Below are 15,212 nucleotides of genomic sequence, written 5' to 3'. Positions count from 1 at the left end.
CAACACGAACATTTAGAGTAAAAACCAATGAGCAGTTTCACAAATGAGATCGGAGTAACGGGGAAGCAGTCAGTGGGGAGGAGAGAGGACAGCCCAAACAGCGGGACGTGCCCACCCAGATAAGCAGGAGAGACCCAGCCTGGCCTTTCAGCGGAAAACAAACCAGCAGGTGGAAGGGCCACAGGGAGGGTCCGTGCTGACGCTGCAGAGCCAGCCGAAGCCAGGTGTGTGAGGACATTGCTTGTGGGGTGTGTCAGGAAGGAATCTGATGACTCTGGCCAGGGGGAGAAGGCTGGGAAATCCCTTCAGATGGTGGCCGGGAGAAGGTTATTGCACGGCCCACAGGATGACTCAACCTCTTGGACACTGTGGAAAATGCGGAGCATCTGCTCTGAGACCCGTGAAAAGTCCTGAGGATTGGAAAGGAAGGGATGGTCTCTGAGACATGGAAAACTGCGAAACCAGAAGTTGATCTGCGTAGTGCAAACGTCTACAAGTTGCCCGCTGTGTCCATTGGATTCATCACGGAACAAAGAGCAGGAGCACCTCACTGCTCTCCAGAGCAATTAATGGGTGGGTTTTCTCCCTGTGCAAGAGTCGCACAGAGTGCAAAGTTATTCCCTAGAGCTCTTAACTGGCCCAAACATGTTGCTCCAAGCCAAGTAATTTCACAAGAACGTTTCAAAAAACCCTTTGTATATGAAAATAAATAGTATTTTATGGAGCTGTGGGTACATTTTTATGTGTCTCCCATGATGTGGACGGGACCCTGAAAGTCTGAATGCCCAGGATTTCCAAGGTCTTGAAACAGCCCTCACCTGCGGGAGACGAGCCACAGAGTCATGAGTTAAGGACACACATATGGGGGAGCAACTGTAGCGGTGGGGGTCGGACAGGGTTTTTGTTGTTTCGACTGAAGAAGAAAGTTTGTTCGGGCAGAAGGAAAGACAAACCAGAAATTCATATGTGGTCTTGGTTCTCGATGGCCGGCCGGGATCTTGGGGAAACCGCTTCTCTGTGCCTCAGTTTCCTCTTGTGTCAAAGCACGGTAGGTCTAAAATCAGCAGGCATGTGGCCCACAGAAAGAATTGGCTGATATATGTCTCTTTCACTTTATTTATTTATTTTTTTAATTTATTGTTTAATATAATTTATTGTCAAATTGGCTAACATACAGCGTGTCAAGGGTGCTCTTGGTTTTGGGGGTAGATTCCCGTGGTTCACCGCTTACCTACAACACCCAGTGCTCATCCCAGCAAGTGCCCTCCTCAATGCCCATCCCCCATTTTCCCCACCCCGCCCCCGCCTCCCCATCAACCCTCAGTTCCTTCTCTGTATTTAAGAGTGTGTTACAGTCATATATACATTCAGTCTCAAAGCTCAAATGGTGCCTGAAGGCTTGTCAACCCAGAAAACGTGGTCCCCAGCTGTGCCGCTCCCCACCTCTGACTCCTGCTTCCAAGAGGCAGCGGTGTTTAATGCCTCTAACAGTTTCCCCTGGTTGTCCCATCTTTTTTTTTTTTTTCTAAGTAGTAAATTTATTCTAGAAGCACTTAATCTTTCAACGTTATACCCTACAAGGGCCAGAATCCAGGTGGGACGTGTGCGACCCTGGCTTCAGACCCAAAACTTAGTAATCAAGATAAATAATATTTTAACGAAATATTTTAAAACTTCAAGTGATGCCAAAAATCCATGATGAAAATATCACGATCGCCCACAAAGGCAGGATCCCAGGGCTGGGGTTGGGGCAAAGTGAGCGGAGCCAATCCGTACAATCGTGGGGTCAGAGTCTGTCTGTACCAAGACTTGTCACGTTGGCTAGTCCACCAATTAGAATTGAGGGCCCTCGTGCCACGCTCTGTCTCCCCTTTTCCTCCTCCAACCCAGTCGACCGAATGCAGTACCTTGCAACCAGCTGAGGGCCTTTCTAGGTTGTCAACGCCCAGACTGTATCTCTGAGCAATGAGCTCAGAGGTCTGGGGCGGAGAGTTCCCTGCATGGTTCTAACATGCAGCTCAGGCCACCCACCCCCGGCCCCCCCTCAACACAGTGGGGTTGTCATTCTGGTGGAGTCACTGAGACGTGCGTACATTTGGACCACCCACAAATTGTGCACAGCTGAGCCTCGTAATGGACTATGATTATGATTATGTCCTGATATTGTACAAGTTTTTTATCTTTGCAGGCAAAAACAAAATTGCTTCACTTTTACATCTTCTTAACTTTTTATGTACTAACCACTAATCTATCCAGAACCATCTGGCAGAGCCCCAAAATGTTTTTAAGTCAAACACACCAGGTAAGTTCTCAGGAGCATGTTTGTTACCGGGGACACCCTCCTGGAGTCACTCCCATGGCCCACTATGGCCACGTGTGCAGTCATAATTCTGGGGTGTCCCTCCCCCTCCCCCCATGTTAGGGCCCCTGCTCCCAGGGTCCCATGTCATCTCTATGCTTGTCATCTCCCTTCTGTTCTGGAACATTCCCCTGTATTATTTCCCTGAGGACTCTCTCCTCCGTGGTTTGATATCCCTAGAACTGCCATTAGCTGGTTGTCATCTCCTGGATGGATCTTGCCATTTTTCTTATCTTTGTGATCTTCTATCGCTCTTCTCTTCCCTCGGAAAAGCCCTCAAATCTCCTCTCTCAGTACTCCTATTGACTTAAATCTCAACGTTAGTATATTTTGATCTCCCGGTCTTTTTTCTGAATGCTCCCTTTTTTTCCTTAGCATCCACTCCGTGTTTCCTGGACGCGAGAGTCACCACTCCCAGATGGCAGAGCCCTTTCATGTGCTCATTATGATATTCTTTTCAAGTTTCTGTCTGCGTTGTCTGTTTCCTCACGTTGTTTCCTCATTCGTAAGTTCGGTGCCCAGCTTCCACACTGGACCCTCCGCTTAAGTACTGGGCAGTTCTTGGCTCTGCATTTCTTCTTACCAGCGACGCCCTTAGAAGCAGAGCGGACTCCGTGTGAACAGAGTTGACGGGTGGAAGGAGGAGGCCGGCCGCCAGTTTCTCCTTCCTCTGCCTCGTCCTGCCCTCCTCCCCTTTGGATGTCACTGCCCGTAGGCCCCTCCTCTGGGAATCAGCCTGACCGACAGGTTGCCCGGGGCTGAGGGCGGCATTGAGACGTGGGTGCCCGGGGGTGGGTCTCCGTGTCTCAGTGTTCAGGATGCAGGGTTCGATGCAATCTCTCTGTCATCAGCAAAATACCAATGACAGGGCAGGCTCTACTACCCCTGGAGCTTGTATTTGAGTTGTTCCAGGAGACCTTGCCTGAATAATTCTTAAAACCTCACCCGTCGAGTCTCACCCATGGCCAGAGAGGAGGGGGAGTCCACTGTGCTAACGTAGCTGCAAGAGGAGGTCATGGGGCCACGAGGGGCCGAGTCCTTCCCGTGTCCTGGGGGCCTCAGGGGAGGCTGCCGAGTAGTGGTCTCCGAACCGGGCTCACTTTGGCGAACGTAGAGTGTGAAAGCTTCGGGAAAGGCAGCTGGGAGTGTGGACACAACCTGTGAGTGTGGGCAGGGGTGTGCATCAAGGGGGTAACCTGATTTGTTGTGCCTTTTGCTCCAGGGACTCTGTAAGTCCGGGCCAAGCTGCCAGAGAAACAGCAATCGTGTGGACAGATTCTTAACTCTTCAGCTTCCTCCTCACTCGTCGGGGTGATCTGTCCTGAAAATTCCCCATTCCCTATGGTCTGTTCCCATTTTTGAATGCAGAGTCTCTCGGTTACACTTAAATCTTAGTTATACTGGCAATATACTTATCGATTGCTTTCTGGAAAGGTTTCTGCAGAAAGCGAATCCCAGAAAAAGCAGTTTTTGCTTTTCTCAGTTCCCAGTGGTCCTTCCTTTCTTACCCGGCTTCGAGTACCCGGACCCTCTCCACTCACCACGCCATCAAGCATGGCCGGACCCTTACTCTCCCTCGATGTCGTCAGTGCCGGACACAGGGTCCAGCCTGCAATGAGTCTTCCCCTACACTTCTTCTGCCCCGGACAGGAGCTCCCTGTCCACGGCCCCTGTGAGGAATAAGTTCCAAATTGTGAGAAAGGGGGTTATCTTCAGGGGGCAAGAGAGCCCTTCATGGGGAGAGCCCTTAGCAAGTGTTCTTCCCTCGGAAAGCAGTTCATGAGTCTAAGAATGCTCGCCCGCACAATGGTCAGGGGAACCCCATAAACAGGGGTGCTGTGTCATTTGTGGGTGGAGCGGGGATCTCACCATCAGTGCCCGGTAGCTCGTTGCTTGTCCGCACTTGAAGGCGGTGACTTCATCATCGTTACCCAGACCCCGGGGTTGAGGTACCTGGGGGGGGGGGGGAATGGGAGGGGCATCCCGTGGGCTTCGTAAGTGGGAAAAGTCATCACCACTTTCCCAGGAGGGGAAATCCTGCAATTTCAAGTTGTGAAAGCTCTTTCTCTCAAGCGTCGCTCTGGTTCCTCAGCTGGCTGACCGCCTCACCCCTCTGCATCTGCTTGCTCACCTGTGAACACATGCTGGAATTTGAAGATTCATGTGAAAAAGTGTAAAATCTCTTATTCATAGTTTGTACTGAATATATGTTCAAATGACAACATTTTAGCGATATTGAATGAAATGTGTTATCAAGATTAATGTCACTCTTTTTTTCTTTTTCTTTATTCATTTTTATTATTTAGTTATTTAGTTAGTTAGTTATTTTGGTGGAGAGAGAGAGAGCATGCCCAAGCAGGGGAGGGGCAGAGAGAGAGAGAAAGAAGGAGAGAGAGAATCCCAAGCAGGCTCCGTGCTGTCATCACAGAGCCCAACACAGGGCTTGAACTCACCAACTGTGAGATCAGGACCCGAGCCTAAATCAAGAGTTGGACGCTTAACTGACTGAGCCACCCAGGTGCCCCCCACATTTTTTTTTGCTTTCTAAAAGTGAAAACTAGATAACTTAGAATTGCACGCATGGCCCTCGTTATGGATCCCCCTGTATTTCTATTGGCCAGCACTGCCCTACATGGTGTATAACATCCTCTTGGTTCCCCGATTCTATGACTCTAAATGTTCTGATTCCTGCTAGTTACTCAGCAGGAGGAGAGCATTTAAAAAGAATTCTTGTCCTTGAGAAGCTTATAACCTCACTGTAAAGGCTAAGCTTTAAAGCTGAAACAAGTTCGTGGACTGGGTGGAATCATTAGCACCTGCTAGAAAGCCGCTCTAATAGGTGGCCCAGTAAACACACGTGGAGCACTTGGAGAGTAATTAGTCTGCGTCTGTTTATATTTTTTTTTTGTTTTTTTTCAACGTTTATTTATTTTTGGGACAGAGGGAGACAGAGCATGAACGGGGGAGGGGCAGAGAGAGAGGGAGACACAGAATCGGAAACAGGCTCCAGGCTCTGAGCCATCAGCCCAGAGCCTGACGCAGGGCTCGAACTCACGGACCGCGAGATCGTGACCTGGCTGAAGTCGGACGCTTAACCGACTGCGCCACCCAGGCGCCCCTGCGTCTGTTTAAACTAACAGGATGTAAAGAAAAGCAAGGTGGCCCCAGATGAATCCACTGTTCCACTTTAGCGAACTCCTAATGAACCTTGAATTTTCAAGAATTCTTCTACCAAGAAGGCGGGACCTAATCTCTTTCCAGGCCGGCACTGTCTACAGCCTCTGGTGTGTGTGGTGCCTTCTAATCGAGAGCGGAAAAATAGGAGAAATTTCCAGGCATAAAGAATAAAGAGGCAAAAGGCCAGTACATTAAAATAATGACTGGAGAAATTAAAGTTAACCTTAAGAAAACATTACTGGTACCAAACAAGCACACATTTAGAAATTTGCCGTGGCATCATCACGGTCACTGATAGTCAGAATACCAAAGGGCTAAATTCATATTTCGGCAGAAGAAGGGATACAGGCAGCAGAAAAACCATCTGCACAGATACCACACAACGATCAACTCTAAATAGTAAGGATCAAGTGGGATCCACAGTAGGGTCAGGTCCTGGATGATCCTTCCGGCAACCTTCTGGACTTAGGTTGAACACGTGAGACATCTTAAACGCTTTATGGACCAGGCAGATTTCCTCAGCTTGACACTTCTTCTCAGGAGGCGGGGACAAGCAAGTCGCTGTGACTGAGCTGAGTTCCTCCATTTAAAAGCAGGAATACATTTGCTCATTTAGATCAAGACCTTTCAGGTGCCTCCAGTCCCTTTAATAATCCTCATTCCCTGCACGGTTTAGAGCACTTTGTAATCAGGTTCCTAGTCAGCAGAGGGAAACGATCATTCGCATCTACTCCGAAGAGAAATGAGCCAAGTGTAAGCCGTGTGCCTAGTCCAGCGAAATCATGTTTGTTCTCACGGAGCCCTTGGCTCTCTACCCGGGTTCACACCCCACTCAGGGATTGTGATGACAAAGTAATTTTCCGGGAAGGGCAATGCTGGGCACCAGGGAGCCAGCGAGGTCCCCCTCCCTCGCTCTCCTGGGGGGCGCTGGGCTGGGACTCGTGATGCGTCTGTCTGTCTGCTCTTGGAATTCACACTTCTCCTGTGGGAGGAAAGGGCACACGTTATCCCCACGTGTGAACTCTTTGAGGCCGGGAACTCGTTTGTCTTTCCAGAAACTAGGATAATGTTTGGCATACGTTGAAATTCACCGAGGGGTGAATTAAAAGTGATGATTTAAAGACTCTTTGGATACAGCCACTTGAGTTCCTTGAATGAAAGCTCAGAGAGAGGTATTTCTGAGGCTGAGAACGAAGGGCACGAGTTTAGGTGTCTTCTAAAACGTGAGGAAGCCTGTGAAGACAGCTGGGGACATGGACTATGGTCTGACTTACTTAAGAGAAAACATCAACAGGAAGAATGCAGCCAGCTGCCTGTTTTGCATGTTGCGACGACAGAGCGCAGACATCATTTCAAAGAACAACTGCCTGCAGATATTCTTCTGAATAAGCAGAAATGGAAGATGAGGAAAGCGTCTGAAAACACCTCATCCTGGGATTTTCCACAGCTTCCCCAGCCTGAGAGGTTTCAAGAGAATTGTGTAGTGTGGTCTTGGATGTCTGCTTGCAAAATACGGCAGCCTATTCTTGAACACAAAGAGGTGATTCAGGACGCCCGGTCAGTGAAAAGTGGTCCGCCTTCTCAGCTTCTCGAAATATGTGAATTAAACTGATCACAAAACCGGTTTTGTTTCCAGGAGCTAATAGGAACCTGTTCCTTAGCACTCTCTCCTCTGGGTTTTGCTCCTACTTACCTTCTTGGGAAGTCCTCTCAAAAGTCAAGAACGGTAGTCGTTTTTACTAAACCCAGAAGCACTGTCTTGGTCTTTGGTTTTCCGTGACCTTGCATGACCTCCCCTTGGTACCACTGGCCACCTGCTCCTTCTTGAAGCCTCCTCTGTTCTGATTTCCAAGATACCACACATTCCCGTCTCTGACTGCCTCTCTGCTGATGCTTCCTTTTTGCCTCTTGACTCATTTCGTTGCTCTGGGTGCTGGCTCAGGCTCTGTTTGGACCTTCCGGCCTCTGCTTTCTTCAGTCTTCCCAGAAGAGCAGATCACTCAAGCGTCTGCCCCTCCCTGTGTTAAGTGGATGCTTCCAGATCTGTGTTGCTATGCAGTCTATGCCTCCGTAGGAATATTTCCTTTGCTCAGGGGTCCCCCCGTTTGACCTAACGAGTGTCCAGCAGAACTCTTTGTCTTAACCTCTAAACCAACACCCCGTTCTGCTTGTTCCCTCTGAGTCAGGAAAACCAAGCGTCATCCTTCACGACCTGCCAGGCACCCAGTCCTGTAGACCTTTTCTCTGAAATGTCTCCTGTCTCTTACTGTCTCTTTTGTGTGCACCAGCACCACACAAGTGACACCCGGATTTTTGCACCAATTTTCCGACCGGTCACGCAGGATTCATCCAGTTGATTAATATAGATCTGGCTCTCTTCGTCTTTCTGGTATACTTGCGTCATGATGCCCACATGATCGGAAATCTGTACTGACTTTATTTCCTTCAGTAGAAAATCTCAGCCCCTCTTTGTGTTTAATGTTAGGATACAGGGACTGGATGCAGCTGGTTTGGCAGAAGTAGAGAGAGGGAGAGGGGAGGAGCAAATGCACAAAGAAGGCCAGGGAGGTCTTGAGGAGCATGAGGACCATGCTGAAGATTCGGATCTTTATCCTAAGGACATATGGAGGCGCTAAACACATGTTAAGACGCGAAGGATGTGTGTGTGTGTGTGTACATACATACGTATACATATATGTATACACACCCACACACACACTTTAAAAAAGGCACCCCAAATGCAGAGCAAGGACACACTGGAAGCAGAGAACCTAGTTTGTCAGGAATCCATTGCCCTAGTTCTGGGGAGAGGTGATGGTGGGAGGCAGAGAGAGAGCTTGATGGATTTGAATTATATAAAAGGTGCAGGGGCGCCTGGGTGGCGCAGTCGGTTAAGCGTCCGACTTCAGCCAGGTCACGATCTCGCGGTCCGTGAGTTCGAGCCCCGCGTCAGGCTCTGGGCTGATGGCTCGGAGCCTGGAGCCTGCTTCCAATTCTGTGTCTCCCTCTCTCTCTGCCCCTCCCCCGTTCATGCTCTGTCTCTCTCTGTCCCAAAAATAAATAAACGTTGGGAAAAAAAAAATTTAAAAAAATTAAAAAAAAATAAAAGGTGCAGTTTCAAGGCACTTAGAGTTTAGAACGTGGTACCAACAGACACAAATGGCCATCCGGTGAGAAAGTGCAGAGACTCAAGTGGATTCACCAGTGTGATAAGGGGGGGGGTGCCATCAACCACGGTTCAGGCAAGTTGGAGGAGGTCTGAACGGAGTCTTTGAAGATAATGAGGCTTTAGAGAACGGGAAGAGAATGAAAACTCCAGGCAGAACGAGCACCGCTTGAGAGACAGGGACGAAACAGCACGGTGTTCGGGCAACTGCGTTTAAATTTGACGTTAGGACGCAGCGGTAGGTAGGAGTGGTGGTGACAAAGGCTTTGTGTGCTTATCAAATGGCCCTGTTTGGACTTTGTCCTCTGGACTTGGGAGTCATCAGAAGGTTTGGGGGCTGTGAGGGGTCACGATAACCCTTGCACTGGGGGCCATCATTTCAGTAGTGAAAAGAATGAGTTAGAGGAAGTGTTGACTGGGGCCAGGGAGACCAGGAGGCTGGTGATTGTCCAGGTTCGAGATGATGGGGACAGGAGTGAAGGCAGTGGCAGGGGAGAGCAGAAGCAAAGAAAGAAACAAGAAAAATGTAGATGGTAAAACTGACAGGTGTTCTGAGTGATTACTTGTGGGGGGACTAAGGGGAGACAGAAACCCAGGCTCCACTCCAAGTTTCTGGCGAGGGTCCCTGGGCAGGCGGAGGGCCCATGAACCAGGCAGAAGATAATGAATTCCATCTGGAATCTGCGGGTGGATGAGCTCCTGGAACACCATGTGGAGATGTCCAAGGGGCGGTTGAATACATCCGCCTGAAACCGAGGAGGAAGAACTGGACTGGACACGCACACACATTTCCCAAATATAGAAGCTAAGTGAAGAGGCTTCCTGGGGTCAGGAGTGCTGCCGCTTCTTCTAGGAGATTCCCTAGTGTCTCCTTTTAGTGCTTTGGATGTATTGTAGACACTCAGCGAACGGCTGCGTGATACATGGATCAAATTCAAAGTCTGCGTGACTCATCTGAGCACTTAAAAACTTTTAAAAACAGCACCTCCGTTGTTATCACTGAACTGTCATCTTCATTAGATTATATACCCCTTAAGGGAAGGGACGTGTCTTATTCATCAAATCTTCACTTACTAGATTACTTTTTCATAGAAATGCCATTTAACAAATACTTGTGGAATGAATGAACCAATAGATTTTAGTCACAAGATGTGGCAAAGAGCTCCCTGGACAGATGAGGCATTTAAGTGAGTTCAGATATGTGAGCTCTTCACCGACTACCTTCCAAAATGTGTTCAGGCAGGGAGTTCGAAGAACATTTTTAAGGTGCATTATTCTAGGAGGCAGGGCTTTGGGTAGTGACGGCAACTGGAGGGATGTACCGTGAGTTCAGTTGTTTTATGATCTCCCATGAGCATTTTGTCCCCAAAACGTGCGTTATAGCTTTGTCCAAAGACCTCTTAAACTCTGTCAAATTGTCATCCTGAGAGCAGATAGGTTCCGCACAGGTGTTAAAGCCCTTCCGGATAGAGTGTCAAGTTCATACTGGAAAAAGTAAACGGAAAGCAAACCAGCAGGGGGAGCCTTGGGGCATTTCAGGTGCAGACGCATGATAGATGCCTTGCACTGCCCCTTTAGTTTTGCACAATATTAATGACAAACCTTCAGGGAAGAACAAACGGCTTGTCATCAAAGTTGTTTATAGTTGCTTGACAGGTACTGTGCTTCCTTCTCTGTTTACTATCTGCAGCATGTGCCTGCCTCTGTGGTTTTAAAGTCTCAGACAAACACCTTAGACAAAATCAGAACACATACATAAAAGAAATACTTGGTCTGTCACTCTCTTCTGACTCTGTGCTTGGTGGATTTCAGATGTTGGAGTTTGGGTCACAGGCTTAAGGGAAAGCCTGAACGCTCTGACATAGTCTCAGGATGAGTGTCTGGATGGACCACATTCTCCAAGGAGGTCTTCCTAGGGTTGAGAGGACCTGGGTGTATCATAAGAACTCAATATGGTGGTTGATGATGACACATCATTTCATTTAGTTCTGAAAGCAACCCTATTAGGGAATATTTATTACAATGTCCTTTTTTTAATGTTTTTTTTTTTTTTTGAGAGAGAGAGAGAGAGAGAGAAAATGTGAGTGGAGGAGGGGAAGAGAGAGGGAGACACAGAATCTGGAATAGGATCCAGGCTATGAGCTGTCAGCACAGAGCCCGACGTGGGGCTCAAACTCGGGAACACGGAGATCATGACCTGAGCTGAAGTCAGACACTTAACTGCCTGAGCCCCCCAGGCACCCACGATGTCCATTTTTAAGTGAGGAAACCAGAGTATAGAGAACTACAATCCATGCCTAAGTGCACACAGGAAGAGTTAATTAGAAATTGGGTCTGCTTCCTTCTAGAACTATTTATGAAGCCATTTACTTAACAAATGTCTATTCAGCACCCTACTCGATGCTAGGCACTGAGGTAAAATATTGAGCCAAACAGATGTGTCCCAGCTTTTAGGGAATTTACAGTCTTAATGTGGCAGAGATACAATCTAGTCATACACAAGTATATAATTGTGGTAAATGTTATGAAGAAAATGTATAGGGAGATATTAGAGCACTTCTAATGCACGTAAAGAATTACCATAGCACTTGGCACGATGGTACCGTTCAAATATTTAGCACCAGTATAGCTCTGGCAGTGGCCAGTCAGAATATGTATGTGGCCATCAGAACAGAGCCGGCTGGTGCTGCTGTTGTGACATGTATCTGGCGAGTGTCTGTGGGACATACCCGCTGACTGTCTGTGACACGTACCCGCTGAGCGTCTGCCCTACTGGGCACGTGGGCTGGAACTGTGGTGCGCTGACTGATCACATGGTCTTTATCCCACGTCCCTAGTGCAAAGCCTTGTACTCAACAAATACCAGCTGAACTAGTATTTATTCATTTACCTACTTAAATACGTTATTTTAATTCCTGGAGCTCTCCTCAGCTCCACTGTAAAGATGAGACATTTTGTTCTCTCTGTTTTCATTCATATTCTAACCAGGTCATCCCAGAATCCAGGAAGGATCTGGCTTCTTGCATCAATCATTTTAATGAATCTGGACATTTCTTGGGATTGGAGATAATTGTAGGATTTGTGTAAAATGTGCTTGGTACATAGTAAGCACTGTGTAGGTATAGCTAGCATTATTCTTTTATTGTTGCTGTTATTATTATCCCACTATTTATTTACTACTTTTGTAGATGATAATTTATGTGAAAATTTATGATCATTGTACTCAGAATGATGAAATGTATCTATTATCTGTATTCAATAAAACATCTTTGGTAGCCATCTGGAAAAAAAATAGCAACTTGAATCTACCTTCACTTAAAATAACTTCCAGATGGTGCAAAGATTAGAAAGTGAAAAACAAAATCATAAAGGCAATAAAAAATATATAGGATAATATTTAACATGATTCTGGAATGGGGAATCTAAGTTGAAATAAATCTCAGAAGCCATAAAAAAAACCCACTAGTACTGAATTCAACTGCATAATATTAAAAAATGACTCACTAAGGAAAAGGCAAATAACCACAAACTAGGAGATATATCTATATATCTATATATTTTTAAATTATACAACTGGCTCTTTAACTAAAATTTTAAAGACTACTATAAATATTCAACCTCACTCATAAGAGAAATGAAAATTAGGTGACAGTGAATACCATTTTACAACCATCATATGGGCAAACATTTTTTTAATATGAAATTTATTGTCAAATTGGTTTCCATACAACACCCAGTGCTCATCCAAACAGGTGCCCTCCTCAGTGCCCATCACCCACACTCCCCTCCCTCCTACCCCCCATCAACCCTCAGTTTATTCTAAGTTGTTTTTTTTTTTAATTTTTTTTTCAACGTTTATTTATTTTTGGGACAGAGAGAGACAGAGCATGAACGGGGGAGGGGCAGAGAGAGAGGGAGACACAGAATCGGAAACAGGCTCCAGGCTCTGAGCCATCAGCCCAGAGCCTGACGCGGGGCTCGAACTCACGGACTGCGAGATCGTGACCTGGCTGAAGTCGGACGCTTAACCGACTGCGCCACCCAGGCGCCCCTATTCTAAGTTTTTAAGAGTCTCTTATAAAAAATAAAAACACCATGTTGTGTTAGGGGTTAAGAGCAAGGGACAATAGATATTCTCAAATATTTGGGGTGAAAGAGTAAATTGGTGGCACATCACTGGAAAGAAATTTGGCAGTCTCTACCAAAAACAAAACGCAGACCCTTATGACCCCAGCAGCTCTATTAGTAATTTATCCTAAAGACAATTATTTTCACAAATGCAAAATGAAGACTGCATTAGTATATCCGCGGCTGCATTGTCTGCAATAACAAAAATGGAAAATGGCATAAATATCCATCAACAGAGGTCTGGCTAAATTTATAGTGGTTCCAAATATGGGGTTCTGTATAGCCCTTTAATAAGACTAGAATTAGTCATTCTGTACCTCTAGAACCTACAACCTGCAAAGTAGATATTAAAGTAGAAAATGCAAGATGCAAAACATTGTGTGTAACGTGCTACCGTTTGTGTGAAAATGTATTGTCATACATACTTCCATAAATATAGAATGTCTCTGGGTAAACAATCATATCAACAAGAACATCTCTGGCTCCTCTGGAGAGGGATACTGGGTGAGTGATGGGGACACAAGGATGGGAGGAAAACCCAAGATCTAATATTTCACTGTATTCCCTTTGTACCTTAAGATTTTCCTTGTGAGTATGTTACTAATGTAAAATTAATTAAAAACTTATAATCTCCATCAACAGCCACTTGATTGGGGTTTTTTAAGTAGTAGAATCTTAGATGTGGAAGAGATTTTGGAGGGTACCTCATCCAGTCTTTTCTACCAGTGCAAGAAGTCTTTCCGCCACAAGGGCACAACATGGCTTTACTTCATTGAACATTTTACTAATGGGAGCCTAATCCTTGTTGAGACAGCTTGTTTGACTTTTGGATACAAACGTCCATTTATTTTATGTTTGTTTTCCAGAGGATTACGCAGGTGTCCTTTACCAGCTGGAGAATCCTTATTCGGTGCTAAATATAATCTGCTTCCTATTCTGTTCCTCATATGAAACATGGACTGATTTTCAGATCCCTGTTCAACCCGGGAAGATTTTCTCTCATTTTCTGGGGTATGCCTTCTACACTCTGGTGCCCTAAACTGATTTCATCATTCCAGAGTGCTCAGGTTAGCAGCCAATAGGTATATTTTGATCTAGACTCCACTCTTCTATGTGTTCAGTCTAAAGGTATGTTAATTTGTGCCACCAACATTGCCAAATGGTTCAAGTGAACTTTACAACCAAGAGCAGGCAATGGAAATGAAAAAGACAACCCACAGACTGGGAAAAATACTGACAAATCATATATTTGGTAAGGGGCTGGTATTTAAGTTGCAAAAAGAACAACTGCGGTGAGGGAAGATGGCAGCATAGGAGGACACTGGGCTCACCGCGTCCTGCTGATCGCTTAGATTCCACCCACATTGGCCTAAATAACCCAGAAAACCACCAGAAGTCTAGCAGAACGGACTCTCCAGAGCCAAGCATAGATGAGAGGCCCACGGAAGAGGATAGGAAGGGCGGAGAGGCGGTGCGCGCTACACAGACTAGTGGGAGGGAGCCGGGGCGGTGGAGGGGCAGCCAGCCCACCCTGTAAGGCAGAGCCCCCGAGTCTGGCTTGCAAAAGCAGAGGGGCCGGACAGAGTGTGTTCTGACAGCCAGTGGGACTTAACATCTGGAATGTTATAAGTCAACAGCTCTGCTCCGAGAGCGGAAGGGCTGGAGGACAACGGGAGGGAGAGTTGTCGAGCCCCAGATGACAGGGCGCAGCTTGGTGGGGAACAAAGGCGCTGGGAAGTGCCATGTCCCTTGCCCATCCACCACTCAGAATCCCAAAGGGAATCAGTTCCTGCCAGGGAACTTGCTTGCAACGTGCAAACACCCAATGCTGTGCTTCTGCGGATCCATCCGTCTGATGGGTCTGCCTCTCTCCTGGTGCCACAGGGCCCCACCCAAAGCGGACCACCGAAGGCAAAGCGAGCTGAGTCTGCCCCTCCTGCCTCTGTGCACCTTGCGTATCCACCTCAGCTAATACACCAGATCCCATCGAAGCAGCACCACAGGTCTGGCAGTGTGCAAGTAGCCTGGACAGGGGCCACACCACTCCACAGTGAGTCCTGCCCCTGGGAGAGGGGAAGATAAGGTACACACCAGTAGGACTATGGCCCCAGCAGCGGGCTGGAGGCAGACATCGGGTCTGACTGCGGCCCCACCCACCAACACAAGTTTTTCCAGACAGCACAGAGGAAGAGCCCTGCAGTTCCATGCCACTCCAGGGACTATTCATAATGACGAAACAGAAGAATTCTCCTCAAAAGAAATTCCAGGAAGTAACGACAGCTAACGAATTGATCAAAAACAATTTAAACAATATAACAGAAAATGAATTTAGAATAATAGTCATAAAATTAATCGCTGGGCTTGAAAAAAGCGTAGAGGACA

This window comes from Prionailurus bengalensis, chromosome D1, assembly GCF_016509475.1.
Source record: "Prionailurus bengalensis isolate Pbe53 chromosome D1, Fcat_Pben_1.1_paternal_pri, whole genome shotgun sequence".
Taxonomy (NCBI): Eukaryota; Metazoa; Chordata; class Mammalia; order Carnivora; family Felidae; genus Prionailurus; species Prionailurus bengalensis.
The sequence above is the reverse complement of the archived record's forward strand: the minus strand, read 5'-3'. Positions refer to the sequence as shown.